The sequence below is a fragment of the Ailuropoda melanoleuca genome, chromosome 14, assembly GCF_002007445.2.
Source record: "Ailuropoda melanoleuca isolate Jingjing chromosome 14, ASM200744v2, whole genome shotgun sequence".
NCBI lineage: Eukaryota > Metazoa > Chordata > Mammalia > Carnivora > Ursidae > Ailuropoda > Ailuropoda melanoleuca.
Window position 1 is genome coordinate 74153773 of NC_048231.1, and position 14557 is coordinate 74168329.

The 14557-nt window shown below is 36.2% G+C and overlaps 1 pseudogene; it reads right to left on the minus strand.

Annotated features, from left to right (window-relative positions):
* Nucleotides 1–616: 616 nt before the first annotated feature.
* On the minus strand, nucleotides 617–1033 carry LOC109488693 (annotated as a pseudogene).
* Nucleotides 1034–14557: the final 13524 nt, after the last annotated feature.

A 14557-nucleotide genomic window follows, 5' to 3' on the forward strand; every position in this document is an offset into this window, starting at 1 on the left:
TGCTACAGTTAATTTATGGCTCCAAAGTTAGTTGGCAAATTTAGGTTGCAACTGAAGTCATAGCAATATATTGGGCTGTTGCTAATATCAGTTAGCCACTGATTTACTAACCAGGAGCCTACTTTACCTCTTGATTTCTATTAGTCATTTTTGTAACAATTTAAACCATTTTAGATTTGTTTCTTGAAGCCAAATATATCCAAAATATATACAAATATAAATAGTTTTGTTTTCTTTTATCTCTCACCCTCACTTCTCAAAAGGGCAATCCCTATTTAGATTTAAAGTCTTTGCACCAAAAAGGAAAGCACAAATGAAAAAATCTAACATTGACTCTTTATTAGATCTTAAGGGAAGGTCTATGTATGATAAAACTGGTTCTGGCTTTGCCTGAGAATGTGTATACTTCCCTTTCACTCCTGAATGATAGTGTAACTACCTATATAATTCTAGATTGGCAATGATTTTCTCTCAGTTTCTTGATATACTATTTTATTTTCTTCTTAGATATATTGTTGCTTTTGAGAAGGTCTAGGGTCAGTCCAGCTGTTGAGTTTAGGTGTGGATTTACTTATTTTTTTGGAATATGAAAATTTATTATTGTCACCATCAAAACCTATGATCTTGGTCTTTCCTTCCTGTCTTCGTGTAAGGCCAAAAGAGACATTGGCTCCTTTGACAACCTTAAAACAAACCCCAGGAACATCACAGACAGCATGACTTTTGCAGTCCGGCAACCAGAACTTCATAAATTTCCTCAATAAAACTCAAACAACCATCATTGGGTACAAAGGCTATGGGGTTTTTTGCTATTCTTGATCAGCTGTACTCTGACACACTTCCTGATGGTACAATTTGGCTGTCTGGCTTCAGCCCCTACTTTTTCCAGCACAATTCCCTTTGCATGGGAAGCACCTCTAAAAGGGTTGGGCTTCAGGACTGTGCCCACATGGGCTTTCTTGTACTGTTTATCATGATCTCATCAATGGGTATGGAGTTTCCAGGCAGTGCAAAGACTGTGACATTTGCCCATCCTACCTGTACTATGGGCCTGAGCAAAAGGGAGGATTTATTTTTATTTAGACTTCTTAAGACACTAGGATTCTCCTTCAAGTTGAAGACTTATAACTTTCTTCCATTCTGGAAAATTGCCTGCCATTATACTTTTATTACTTCATTTTCCTCATTCTGTCCTTTAGTATTCACTAAATTTAAGTTGGCCCTTTTTATTCCATTCTCTCCAGCTCTTAATTTCTTTCTCATATATTCATTCTATTTCTCTCTCTGAGATGCATTATGGATAGCCTCCTCAAATCTATCTTCTAGCGCACAATTTGTCTTGCTTCACGTATGTATAATCTACTTTAATACATCTACCATTTTTTAATCATCTTTTTCAGTTTTTCAAAGATGGCATTTATTTTCATAACATGCTCTACTTAACATTGTTCTTTGTGTGTACATTTTGTCTTTTTTTTTTTTAAAGTACTTGCTGATATCTTATTGTGGTTTGTAAATACTGACAGCTAGGACGTCTTTAGTGGGAATGTTGTTTTATGGAGACTCGTAAGTCTGACATCAAGAAGCATTTTATGCTGCAGAGTTTTGTTTCTCTCCCTGGAGACTCACAGGTTGCATTAAAGTATGCCAGATTTCTTATGAATTTATCAACGTAAGCTTTGTGCTAAGGTGAGTAGGATGGATTCAGATCCCACCCTCTCACCTGGAGCAGGTTTGGTTTTCTAGTTGTAAATGCATGAATCTTTTTCTACTCACAGCCCTGGGCATCCAATTTTCAGCCTGCCCTGGGCCAGGACATACAGTCTTTCAAGAGCATGATTTAATAGCCATGAATCTATCTATACTTATTTCCTTAGTGATTTCATCCTGTCTGGTGGCTTTAAATATTATCTATACACTGATGATTTCCCAATTTACATCTTTAACCCAGACATCTCTCATCAAATCCAGACTCATATATCTAACTGTCTACTTAACAGATACTTAGTTTTCTAATAGCCATCTTAACCTTAGCATATCGTTTGACTGAGTTCTGATTTTTCTGACAAAAATGGCATTTTCCACAATCTTCCTCAACTCAACCAATGACTTCCTCCCTCCAGTATCAAAACAAAAATTTTGGTGTCATTTTTTTACTTTTTTCTATCTTACACATACGCGATCTGTCAGAAAACCCTAGTGACTTCACCTTGGAACAATAGCCAGGATCTTCTCATAACCTCTAATGTTACCAGTCTGGTCTAATCCACCATCATCTCTTGCCTGGATGATTACCATAGCCTAAGAATTAAACTTCCCACTTTCACCCGTACCTCCCTTAAATGTATCCATGTGATCTGGCTGCTCATTAACACTCAACTTTGTAATGTGATTTCCTTATATTTTTTTGCTCTGTTCCAACCACAATGGCCACGTTATGGTTCTTGAATTTTCCTGCAAGGCTCCTGACTGAGGGTTTTTGTAACTGTGGTTTCTTCTGCCTGGGTGTACACATGGATATGTCTCCCAGGCCTTGACTCACCTCCTTCCATTCTTCAAGATATTTTTTTAGTAAACACTTCTCAAAAGACTTCATTTAGACTTACAGAAATACCAGAATTCCTTGTATCTCTTACCTGTTCATTTTTCTACATCATCTATCATAGTCTAATGTATACAGCTTTACCTTATATCTCCCCTCCATCCCACACAAGGACACAGAGTTTTGCTTTCTTTCTTTCCTTTTTTTTTGTTTTTCACTGCTATCATACCAGTGCCTAGCGTACAGTGAACCCTCAATCACTATTTGTTTAATGGGTGAATAAAAACAAAACAAAACAAAAAAAGGAGGTATACAGACCTTTGTGTCTCTACCGTGATTCAAGGACCTCAGTTCCTATCCATTCTTGGCTTTAGGCTTTGTCTCAGGACCCTCAGGAGTGTAAAGATCTCATTTCTTAAATGTATGTCAGGTTTAATGTTGCAAATCTAATCTCATTCGGACCCCTGTGCCCACTTGGGATCCCTTTGCCATATTCAGAATTTGTGTTTGGAGTAGGAAAAGGAAGGTTTCTTATATCAGTTCAGTGTGCCATAGTGACATGGCGTGGTGTTTTATTTGCGAGAATAGATTCAGAGATTGGAAAAGTACCTGAATGTTAAGCATTACATGGATGATTGCCTAACCAACACTCAATTGTCAGAGATGGTCTTTACAGATATTATGTCTTGAAGTATAAACAATAGGCACAAACTAATCAAATGTGATTTCCTGAAAAAATTGTATCTGGTTTCTTCAAATTGTCAATCAATTCTGACACCTTTTTGTCACACTAAGCTCCATTTACCACCCTCTGGCTTACCAGAGAGAGTATTTTTTGACTTTAAAACTCAGTGAATTATTTGAGTCAATTAAAAAAATAACAAGTGTGTTAAATAACTAAATATGCAGACTCAAAAATACCATAAATTTAGAGTCTATCTAAGCCAACCATCACCACAGCGCGAATTTTCTCAACCTAACTGTAAAGTGAAGATTTTTTTTTAAAAGATTTTATTTATTTATTCATTTGACAGAGAGAGAGACAGCCAATGAGAGAGAGAACACAAGCAGGGGGAGTGGGAGAGGNTTTTTTTTAAAAGATTTTATTTATTTATTCATTTGACAGAGAGAGAGACAGCCAATGAGAGAGAGAACACAAGCAGGGGGAGTGGGAGAGGAAGAAGCAGGCTCATAGCGGAAGAGCCTGATGTGGGGCTCGATCCCATAATGCCGGGATCACGCCCTGAGCCAAAGGCAGACGCTTAACCGCCGTGCCACCCAGGCGCCCCAAGTGAAGATATTTTTTTACAAGAAAAGATTCATTTAATTCCATTAAAAGATCAACTTATTGTAAAATTCAAGAATAAAACAAGCTGGGTAGATTTCAACTGTGTAATTGGATGTAGTAGGCAAAAGAAGAGTGTACATACCCTCAAGCAGCTAACTTCAATCTGTATTCTAGAGTTTCCCCACAGCCTAGGATTCTATATTTAAATAGTAAACACAAAACCACCAGCAGAAATGACTTTCCTCATGTGCACAGCTTAGTTATGTCTTCTTCTTATGCTCTCATTCAATGCTTGACCATAAAAGTCCAGCAAGAACAGTCACCATGAAATCCAATCCATGACACTCCCACTTCTTTAAATTCCTATGGCAATTGGTTATTGCCAACCTTGACACCTAAATACGTACCACTTTATGTTGTGATTGTTATTTGGTGTAGTTTTGTAGTTAGTTTAGTGGTACAAAAAAGATACAGTCTTTGTCTCTTCCAATTTCTTTTTAAGCTTCTTTAGGAAAGGAACAAATATTTTTTTTTCCTCTAAAAAAGTATTTTGGTATGCTTACTATGTGTAGGAAGCATCTTTCTCTTTTTTAAAAAAAAATTACCAAAAATTTTTATTTCCACAGAGCATCAAGCCCAGAAAATACATATATAACCAGCTTGAAATCAATTACTTTATTCTCTTGGTATTTGAACTAGTGCTAATTTTCAAAAGCTGGAGTAAAGTTGTTGAAGACTTAGGAGTGGGATTTCGCAAAACGAATGTTTGCATCATGTGTATAACCAAAACAGATGATATGAATCAGCAGGGGATAAATGAGATTCCAAAATCAGCAGATAACTTCATTTTAGCATTCATTCTGTTTTTGCATTAGCAACATGAACAACATCCAATTTATTTTCTCAACATTGCACAACAGCATCAAATACACATTCCGGCATTCACTGTGTTTGTATCTGTGTTCACATCTGAACCTGGAACTATTCCATACCTTATTGCATTTCTTCTGAATACATTCAGCTTGGGGATTTCATGGTGAGCAAAGAGCTCTCAGAACATAAGTTGCAATATGTTGCTTTTAGCAATTCAACATATTCATTCGTTGGAACTTCCATCTTTTTGCATTTATTTTCCCACCAACATGTGCATATACATCAACACATTTGCATAAAGTATTCAAAGAACAAACATATAGGTTTGCTTTTTCTCCCAAGAACTTTGTAAAGTTGCCAATAGGGCATCTTTCCCGGTTGGTCAAATTTCCTTTTAGTGTTATGAAGTGTAGGATATTTTAGCACTTCAGGTACTCTGCTGGAAATGTGTCCTCTTCAGTCACAGCCCTACTGTCAGGCTGAGGGGCAAATCAAATTGACGTGTCAAGGAACAAGAACTGTTTGTGATTGAATTATTTCATTTCAAACCAAAGTGGTTTTTTTTTTTTTTTTTTTTTAGTTACTAGGTACTCACAACTGAATTTGTTTTCCAGTGAAAACTTATCTTCCTCGTCATATGACTACTACAATAAAATAAAGAGATAACCCCTTCTTGCCACAGGGTTCAAAAAATTTAACACCGAGTTTTTTGAAGCTCAGTTCTCTGACTGATGTGAACAATGCCACATTTAAGTTAGTGAAGTACAGACGCAAAAAGCTGACAATGTCTATTTTTCCTCTCTCCCACCCACAATAATACCTCACCCCCAGCTTCTCTTCCTGCTCCAAGCTCACCTGAGTGGTAAACTCTTATTTCTTCCACAGCTCTTAATTCAGAGCTCTGGTCTGTTCTTCTTGGTCCAAGGCCAAAGCCTTCTTGCCAGCTCTCTGTCAATTCTCAGTTTAGTCCCACTGATTTTCAGATTCTTATCTCTTATCTCTGTGTCCTGTTCAAGGTCACTGACAGCTTTGCAGAGTGGTTATAGATTTTATTTACTCTTTAGAGTTTCTTCAAGTAAAGTTGCTGGGGAGGAGCAATGAGGATTTCTTCTTATAAAATTCAGATGTCCAATTTCTCTGAAGAGTCAAGAAATTTGACACATCCTGTGACAAAATTCATCATTCATCCATTCTTTTATTTAAAAGTCACTGTTGAAAAAATCACCATTGGATTTTCATAAGCCTTATTCTGGGCATGAAAATCACAAGTGTCTGTTTTTAGTCCTCATTGCAAAAAAGAGAATGTGATTTAGCTGAGGCGAGTAGGCATATAAACACGTCATAATTCAGCGTAATAAGTCCCCTAATAGAGGTAACTCTAGGAATGTGGAAAAGGGAGCAACTTCCTGTGCCTGGGGCAGATGGGTAGACATCACTAGGGTCATCTTATATGAGCTATGTCTTAAAAATGAGTTTGAATTCACTGAGTACTATGGAGAATAAAGATATTATCAGCAAAAGAAACAGCAAGGAGACATGAAAGTGTCTGGCATTTCAGTATAGTGGAATGAGGGAAAAAACATTATTAAATAATCTATGCAAATGATAATTATTTATACAAATCTTATGTATTTTCACAACATACTAATTGCCTAGGATGGAACACGACCTGACTGTACCTGGCAGAACATTTGATAAAACATACCTACATTTATAAAGCACATCATTTAATTGGGGTAGAATTCGTATGCCTTGCAAAACTGGCAACATTTCTATTCGTTTTATTTATCTTATTGTGGTTCTAGAACTCATGATACCGAAGGAATGTTGTGGTGAATAAAAAGTCTTATGGGGTGAATAAAAAGTCCTACCTCAAGCCTTTGAATAAAATATGTAAAATTTGGTCTAGGAAAATATGGTCTTATTTATATTTTCTCTCATCTAAATGATGACCTACTAGCTATAAAACCAAACTTCTCAAATATACATGAAATGACTTATTTTGTGGTCATGTAATTTTCTTATCAAACAGCTATTAATCAATCATAAATTAATCAATAATCAATGATCAAGAGTGTTGTGCAATTAAATGTATTAAGGTATTGGAAGAAAATATAACATTTACATTCTTTCTGTCTTTTAAATTTGCTTTTAGAAGGAGCATCTTCGATCTGATAAAAGACACCATGAAAAACAATATTTTGTTCCGAAGACGAAGAACAAGACAAGGATGACCACTGTCACCACTTATACTCAGGATTGTTTTAGAGATTCTAAACAGCATAATAATGAGGGGGTGGGGAAAGAGACCAAGATGTTACATTGTATACAAAGCTTAAAAGAGTTATCATTTGCACCCTTGACAGTAAAGATTGTTGAACCTTAGATTATACAAAAAAGTTACTAAAACTTACAAGTGAGTTTGGCAAAACCGTAGTCAGTTCATTCCTAGGTATTTCCCCAAGAGAAATATTTATGGCCATACTTTCATAAAGCTACTTGTATCCTAATTTTCACAGCAGCTTTATTTATAATAGTCCCAAACAGGAAAAAACCTAAATGGGCCTCAGCAGGTGAATGGACATAAATTGTAGCATATCAATACAATGGAATGCTACGCAGCAATAAAAATGAATCAACTATGAAACATACACTGACACAGTTGAATCTCAAGATAAGTTCACTGACTGAAATATGCCAGTTAGAAAGAGTATATATTATGATTCCACATGTATACAGTTCTGGAATGTGCAAACTGAACTACAGCTGCAGAAACAGATCTGTGGTTGCCTGGTGACAGGGAGCATCCCGAGTTGAGAGGGCTGACAACAAAGCAGCATCAGGAAACTTTGGAGAGCAATGGCTAGATTCATTATCTTGATTGTGGTGCTGGTTTCCTAAGCATATACTATGTGAACATTTATTCATTTATATGCTTTACATGCATTCAGTTTATTTTATATTGATTATATTTTAATAAAGCTGTAAGCAAATATGTGGGATGGAGCTAATGTAGTGTACAAAGAGAAATTTACAGTCTTATATGCATATGTGAGAAAAGACCATATTTAAAATTAATGGTCTAAGTCTCCCCTTAAAGACGTTAGAAAAAAATACAAATAAAAGTAAACAGATAATGAAATAAAAAATAATAAAGTAGAAAACAAAAAGCAGTAAATTATGAAGGCCAAGTTGATTCTTTTAAAAGACTGAACAAATTGATAAATCTCTAGGTATGATGATCAAGAAACTGGAAAAAAGATAGAAAAACTACACAGTGCCAGTAACAGACTTGAAAAAGGGACATAGACATTGGTTCTAGAGTCATTAAAAAAAACAACAAAGGGAGACATATACAAACTTTATCTTAATAAATTTAACAACTTATATGAAATAGAAAATTCCCTGGGATACACAAATTTCCAAATTTAATAGAAGAAGGTATAGAATATATGAAGTCATGCCTACGAGAAAAATTAGATCCATAATTTAAAATATCCTTCTAAGAAAACACCAACCCAGATGATTTCATTGGGGAATTTGACCAAGCATTAAGGGAAGAAATAATACTATTTTTCACAAACTGTTTCAGGATTTGGAGAAAGAAATTATCTTTCATTTTATTTGATCAGTATAATCCTAACTAATATCAAAACTTGAAAAAGAATCTTAAGAAAATTACACATGCCAATTCCCCTCAATTCTAGTTCTTATTGAAATAAAATTGCCTTCTTTGAAAAGTAATCAATATTTTACATTTTAAAAGCATTACAATATATACCACAGAAGTTTTTTTGTGTGTGTATACATATGCACATGTATGATAATCACCCAGATTTATGCTTTTCTCTTGGAAAATCCATTCTATATGAGTTACATATAATTACGTGCAATGCTTAGTTTAGTTATATTTAAAGCAAAAGTCATCAACAGCTTTTTATCAATTGAGCTTTTTTAATGACTTTCAAAATCAAATTGATCATATTCTTTTGCTTTAATTATTTTTGATCCACAAGCACAATATAAAATATTATAAACTCACTAAAATATACATAAATTCATTCTAGAAGTTTTTCTCCATGTCTTTAAGGAATATTTGTTCTTAGACCTCTGAATAGTCTTCTAAAATTGAAATATTAAAATAATCACTACAGGGGCGCCTGGGTGGCACAGCGGTTAAGCGTCTGCCTTCGGCTCAGGGCGTGATCCCGGCGTTATGGGTTNTTTTGATCCAAGCACAATATAAAATATTATAAACTCACTAAAATATACATAAATTCATTCTAGAAGTTTTTCTCCATGTCTTTAAGGAATATTTGTTCTTATACCTCTGAATAGTCTTCTAAAGTTGAAATATTAAAATAATCACTACAGCTCAAAAATACAGGTGTACCAGAGGATTTGTAAATGACCATTTGAAGAAGGACCAACTTTATTTATTGTCATTTGACAACCATTAAGCACATTTTCCTGTTGTCCCTGGCAAGTAGAAGTCTAGTGAAGAACAAGCCTGAAATGAATATGGCATTTACACATGCTTATCTGGACAGATATAATTGTTCAAAGACACCTGCTAGATTTGGACATCTATTCAGAATCATCAAAAAGGTGGAACATTCCATTTAGTGTGAATACTTCTGGGAATCTATAGTCCTGATATAAAATTGTACTGATATAATAATCAAAATCCTTCAAGATATCTTTTGGTGAGAGACTCTAGGGCTGGTGTTTAGTTTGAGGGACATTTTGGAATGCAAAAATTATATACCCATTTCTGAAACACTTTTCTAAAATCCACCATAGTTTCAGCCATGAATGTAGAGAACTAGCCGTAACACTCCACCTTAGGATTCCTGTTCAGAAGTTCTATGAATACCTATGAACAGTTCCCCTGCACTTCTAGAAGCCACGGCCAGAACAACCCTCCCCTCTGCAATGTGATGACTTTTGTCAGATGAAAATGTGGAAGCTCATATATGATACATCATACACAACGCTGGAGGCACTGTTAGCTTCTCATTGCCACTCATTTCTTTTTTCCCCAAAAATAAAGACAATTATTTACAATTTGAAATTGCTTCATATAGCTCTCATGTTGGGATTTCTTTTTAATGTTCAAGGAAGAAGAAAATGGGGGAAGTTGAAACTTAACCAGTGGGACTTAAGATTACTGACAGCTTTCCAAGAAAGGTTTATCCCCTCATAAAAAAAGAATGAAGAGAAATGTATCTTTATTATGATCCTAAATCTGGCTATGTGACAATGTGTTATCTTAGATTCGCTTACTATCTTAGGTTCATGAGTGGTGGGCATAAGAGCCAGGCTGCAAGCTTGGCATGACAGAGCAGAGAGATGGAACAAAAGATGGAAGATCTGTAATGATATTTTTGAGCTGTAACATCAATGCAGAATTCCTGTAGTATTTCATCAGTCCTGATATCCTGTAATTCTACACTTCTGAACAGGGGAAATGCCAAAGTTTTCTCATTTTCCACTCTTAAGTTTTAAAACTAAATACCTTTCTTTCAGCAGAACTTAGCTGCACTAGTAACAGTTCTGCTCATTTAATTCAACCTGACGATGATGTCTTGAGAGCTTGGAGAGTCACCATTCTCCATAACAGGGATTGGCAAACTTTTTTGCAAAGGGTGAGGCAGTGACTATTGTGAGCCACATGGCGTCTGTCACAATTATTTAACTCTGTCCTTATAGTGTAAAAGCAGATAGGGAAAATACACAAACAGATGGGTGTGACTGCGTTACAATAAAACTTCCAAGTCTGATTGCAGGTTGGGCCATAGTTTGTTAATATCTATTCTATGACATCTGTAGTAGGGACTTACAATGTTTAACCTTACAATGTAAATCTTACAATGTTTAACCTAGAAGGAACATTATTGTAGATGTTTCGGGAAACAGATCACTGTTGAAAAGCACTGGGTCATAATGTAAGCAAGGCATGAGGAATACTGTAGGGCTAGAAAGGGTGATTACACCTGGGCATACAAGAAAACCAAAACTGCACTCTACCAAGGAGAAATAGGGCAGGGTGATTGAAGGACAGGATGTTGCCTGCCACAGAGGGTAAGAGATAAGATTTTCTTTATGGAGACAAGTGCTAAGGATGCCTATGGTAGGGTATAGTTAAATGTTAAAAGAAGCGAAAAGACACAGAGAATAGTAAATATTCAAGTCAAATGTCACCTTACTTAGGAAAAATCCCACTACAAGACAAGTGTTGAGACTCAGATTTCTGCCATATTCCTTAGAAGAGCCCTATGTCACAAATAACTTTTACTATCCCATTCAAATAGCTCTACAAATACTTTAACAGTGCAGTGGATCCAGAAGATATTCATATATCATTTCCCTTACTTTTTGAGTGTCTTCACCTCTTCTCTCAATCTAAGAGGTAGCTTTTAAGAAAGAATGGCAGACTCTACGTTTGATATGTCAAATCCTCCTTAAAGGCCCTTGGGCACCTGATTGCCTAGTCTTAAAATTTTGCCTCAATCACTGCAGGAATCCAGAAGAATAACATTAATTTAGAAGGCACATCCACATTTCCAGCATATGTTTTTGCCAATGGCACTAAAAAAAAATGGCCTTATTAAATGTACAGATCATAGTGTGGTTCCTGTTCCATTATAGGTCATTTTTTACAATACGCTTTCAGAAAGTTTTCCATGTCCAATCAAAAACGATACCAGGTATTCATACGCACAGAAGTAACCTAGTATTGATAAGCTGATTTAGGGCATGCCACAGAAGCCTGCTAGGGCTACACAGAGCTGTAGTAGGAGGCCTTTTGTCTAAAGGAAGCTCTGATACAGACAAAGGAAGAAGACACATGAATCAAAAACACAAGTTCTCTAAAACCTTAAGTACGTGTCAGCAAGAGTCAATTGGGAGCATGAGTAGAGGAGGGCCTCCCATTTTTTAAGTGGATGTGATGAGTGAAGCATGGGGTTATTTTTCCAAAGCAAGGAGACTCTTCTGCTGATGGATAAACAAGTGCTCACTCAGCAGGTTCTCTGCAGGACTGTTAGTACCACACTCCAGGACAGATAAATTAAAATGGTTTCTGCCTAATCCCCTCGGAGAGGTTTGACTGTGCATAGACTTTAGTATTTTAGTTGAGCAGGCTTAAAACATTATGCCTTTTAAAGCTTAATAGTTGTGTTGGTGTAATCAATTCTAATATGTAACATTTGGGATGTATGTACAAATCTCCCAGGCCCCATTTCTGCAATAAGAGGGGGAAGGCAATGAGTCATTGCCGGTCTATATAGGAACACGAATAAGAGCTGCTTAACAATTGGGAAAAACATGCTCTATTTCACAGCAGGAAACTTGTCCACCCACCCCCACTTGGGGATAGCAAAGGACAGAAAACTTAATATGCTTGGTAGTTAGAAAATGTAGTGGATTAACACGAAAATGAAGTTTGTCAATCCAGTCTGCAGCAAGATGAGCAGGGTTGATCCAAATAGTCTTGATACATGTGGGCTCAGAGTCTTGAAGGGAGAACAACCCACTAGACAAGCATAACAACTTGTCTTTAGTGCAAAGTATGGAGACTCAAAGACAAGGGTCTGTTGCCCCCCAACATCTAGATGAACTTGAGATGGCTTTGGTCCTTGCATTGCCCTTCTGCAAAATGCAAACCATTGTGCAGGAACACCTGAACCATTTTGCTTCCTAAATGTCCAAAATTTTACACACCATCCTTAAAGTTTCTTCAAGACCCTTTGATACATTTTGAAGCTTCCTTTATATTTGGAAGTTATAGTAGAATCACTGTTAGGTGTAAGAAATAATGCAGAGAAATCCTGTATACTCTTGACCTGTTGCACCTCCCCCCCCTTTGGTGACATCCTGCATAGTTATGCTATAGTAGCCCAGCCAGAAAGCTGACATGGATACATTCCTTCAAGTTTGAGGCTTTACCAGTTTTACATGCAGACCTGTGTGTGTGTTTAGCTCTATGCAATCTTATCACATGTGCTGGTTCAGGTGCTAACATCACAGTCAAAACACAGAAACATTTCCATCATGCAAGGATCACTCCTATTATCCTTTTATAGCTACACCTACCTTCTTCCCTTCTCTCTTCTCTAACCCCTGGAAACTATTAATTGTCCTCCTCCTCTATGATTTGTCATTTTAAGACTGTCAGAGAAATGGAATTCTATGTTATCTTTTGGACCTAGCTTTGTTGGTTTTTTTTTTTTTCCATTTAGCATAACTACCCTGAGATTCATCCAAATCATGTCAATAATACATTCTTTTATATTTCTGTGTAGTATTCCATGACATGCACATACCAATGTGTTTCACCATTTACTGAATGAAGGGCATTTGGGTAATTTCCAGTTTTGAGCTATTATGAATAAAGCTGCTTGAATACAGGCTTTTTTTTTTCTTTTTTGAGTTTGTATTTTAATTTCTCTGGAATAAATGGCTAAAAGTGGAATTTGGGGGTTGTATGGTAATGGCAGGTTTAGTTTTATAAGAAAGTTCCAAGCTATTCTCCAGAGTGGCTGGACTATTTTACATATCTACCAGCAATTTATGAATCTTTGAGAAAGTGTAATGATCCAGTTTATTCACATCCTCCTCAGCATTTGATGTTGTCACTAATTTTTTAAGCCATTCTGATAGGGATTAGTAATATTTCATTGTCGCTTTAATTTTTATTTTCCTAATGGTTAATGATGTTGAATAACTTTTCATGCTCTTATTGTCAACTGTATATCCCCTTTAGTGAAATGTCCTATCTTTAGCCCATTTTCTTTTTTTTTTTTTTTTAAAGATTTTATTTATTTATTTGACAGAGATAGAGACAGCCAGTGAGAGAGGGAACACAAGCAAGGGGAGGGAGAGGAAGAAGCAGGCTCATAGCAGAGGAGCCTGATGTGGGGCTCGATCCCACAATGCCGGGATCATGCCCTGAGCAGAAGACAGACGCTTAACCGCTGTGCCACCCAGGCGCCTCTTCTGCCCATTTTCTAACTGATTTCTTTGTTTGAGTTTTGAGTGTTCTTTAAATATTCTAAACACTGATCCTTTGTCAGATACGTGGTTTGCAAATATTTTGTCCTATTCCATAGCTTGCTCTTTCATCCTCTGGACAGGATCCCTGAAAGAACAAATGATTTTAATTTTGATGAAGTCCAGCTTATCTATATTTCCTTTTGTGGGTCATGCTTTTTGGTGTTAAGTCTGAAAACTCTTTGCTTCACCCTGGATCCTGAAATTTTTCTCCTCTGTTTTGATCTAAAAGTTTGAATAGTTTTCTGTTTACATTTACATCCAGTGACTGATTTTGGGTTAAGTATGTTAAATGGTGTTAGGTGTTAAATGGTGTTAAATGGTGATAGGTCAAGGTCGTATCTATCTATCATCTATCTATCTCCTTTTGATCTTTAATTGGCCCTGTCACTTGTCATAAAGACTAACCCTCCCCCTCCACTAAATCACTTTTGCATCTCTATCAATCATCAGTTGGGCACAGTTGGGTGAAACTTCTTATGGGTTCTCTATTCTGTACCACTGATGTATGTGCTCATCCCTCCACCAACACTATGCTGCCTTTACTACTATAATTTTATAGTAAGCCTCAATAGTAAGAAGAATGATTCGTCCTACTTTATCAAGAAACTATTTTTTCCCTAGGGCCTCTGTCTTTCCACAGAAATTTATTATCAGTTTGTCTATATCTACAAAAAAAAAAAAACTTGCCGAGGATTTGATAGAAAGTACATTAAACCTATAGGTCAGTTTGGGGAGAATTTCCATCTTTTCTATGCTGAGTCTTCCATTTTTTATTTCAACATCTCTCTCTATTTACT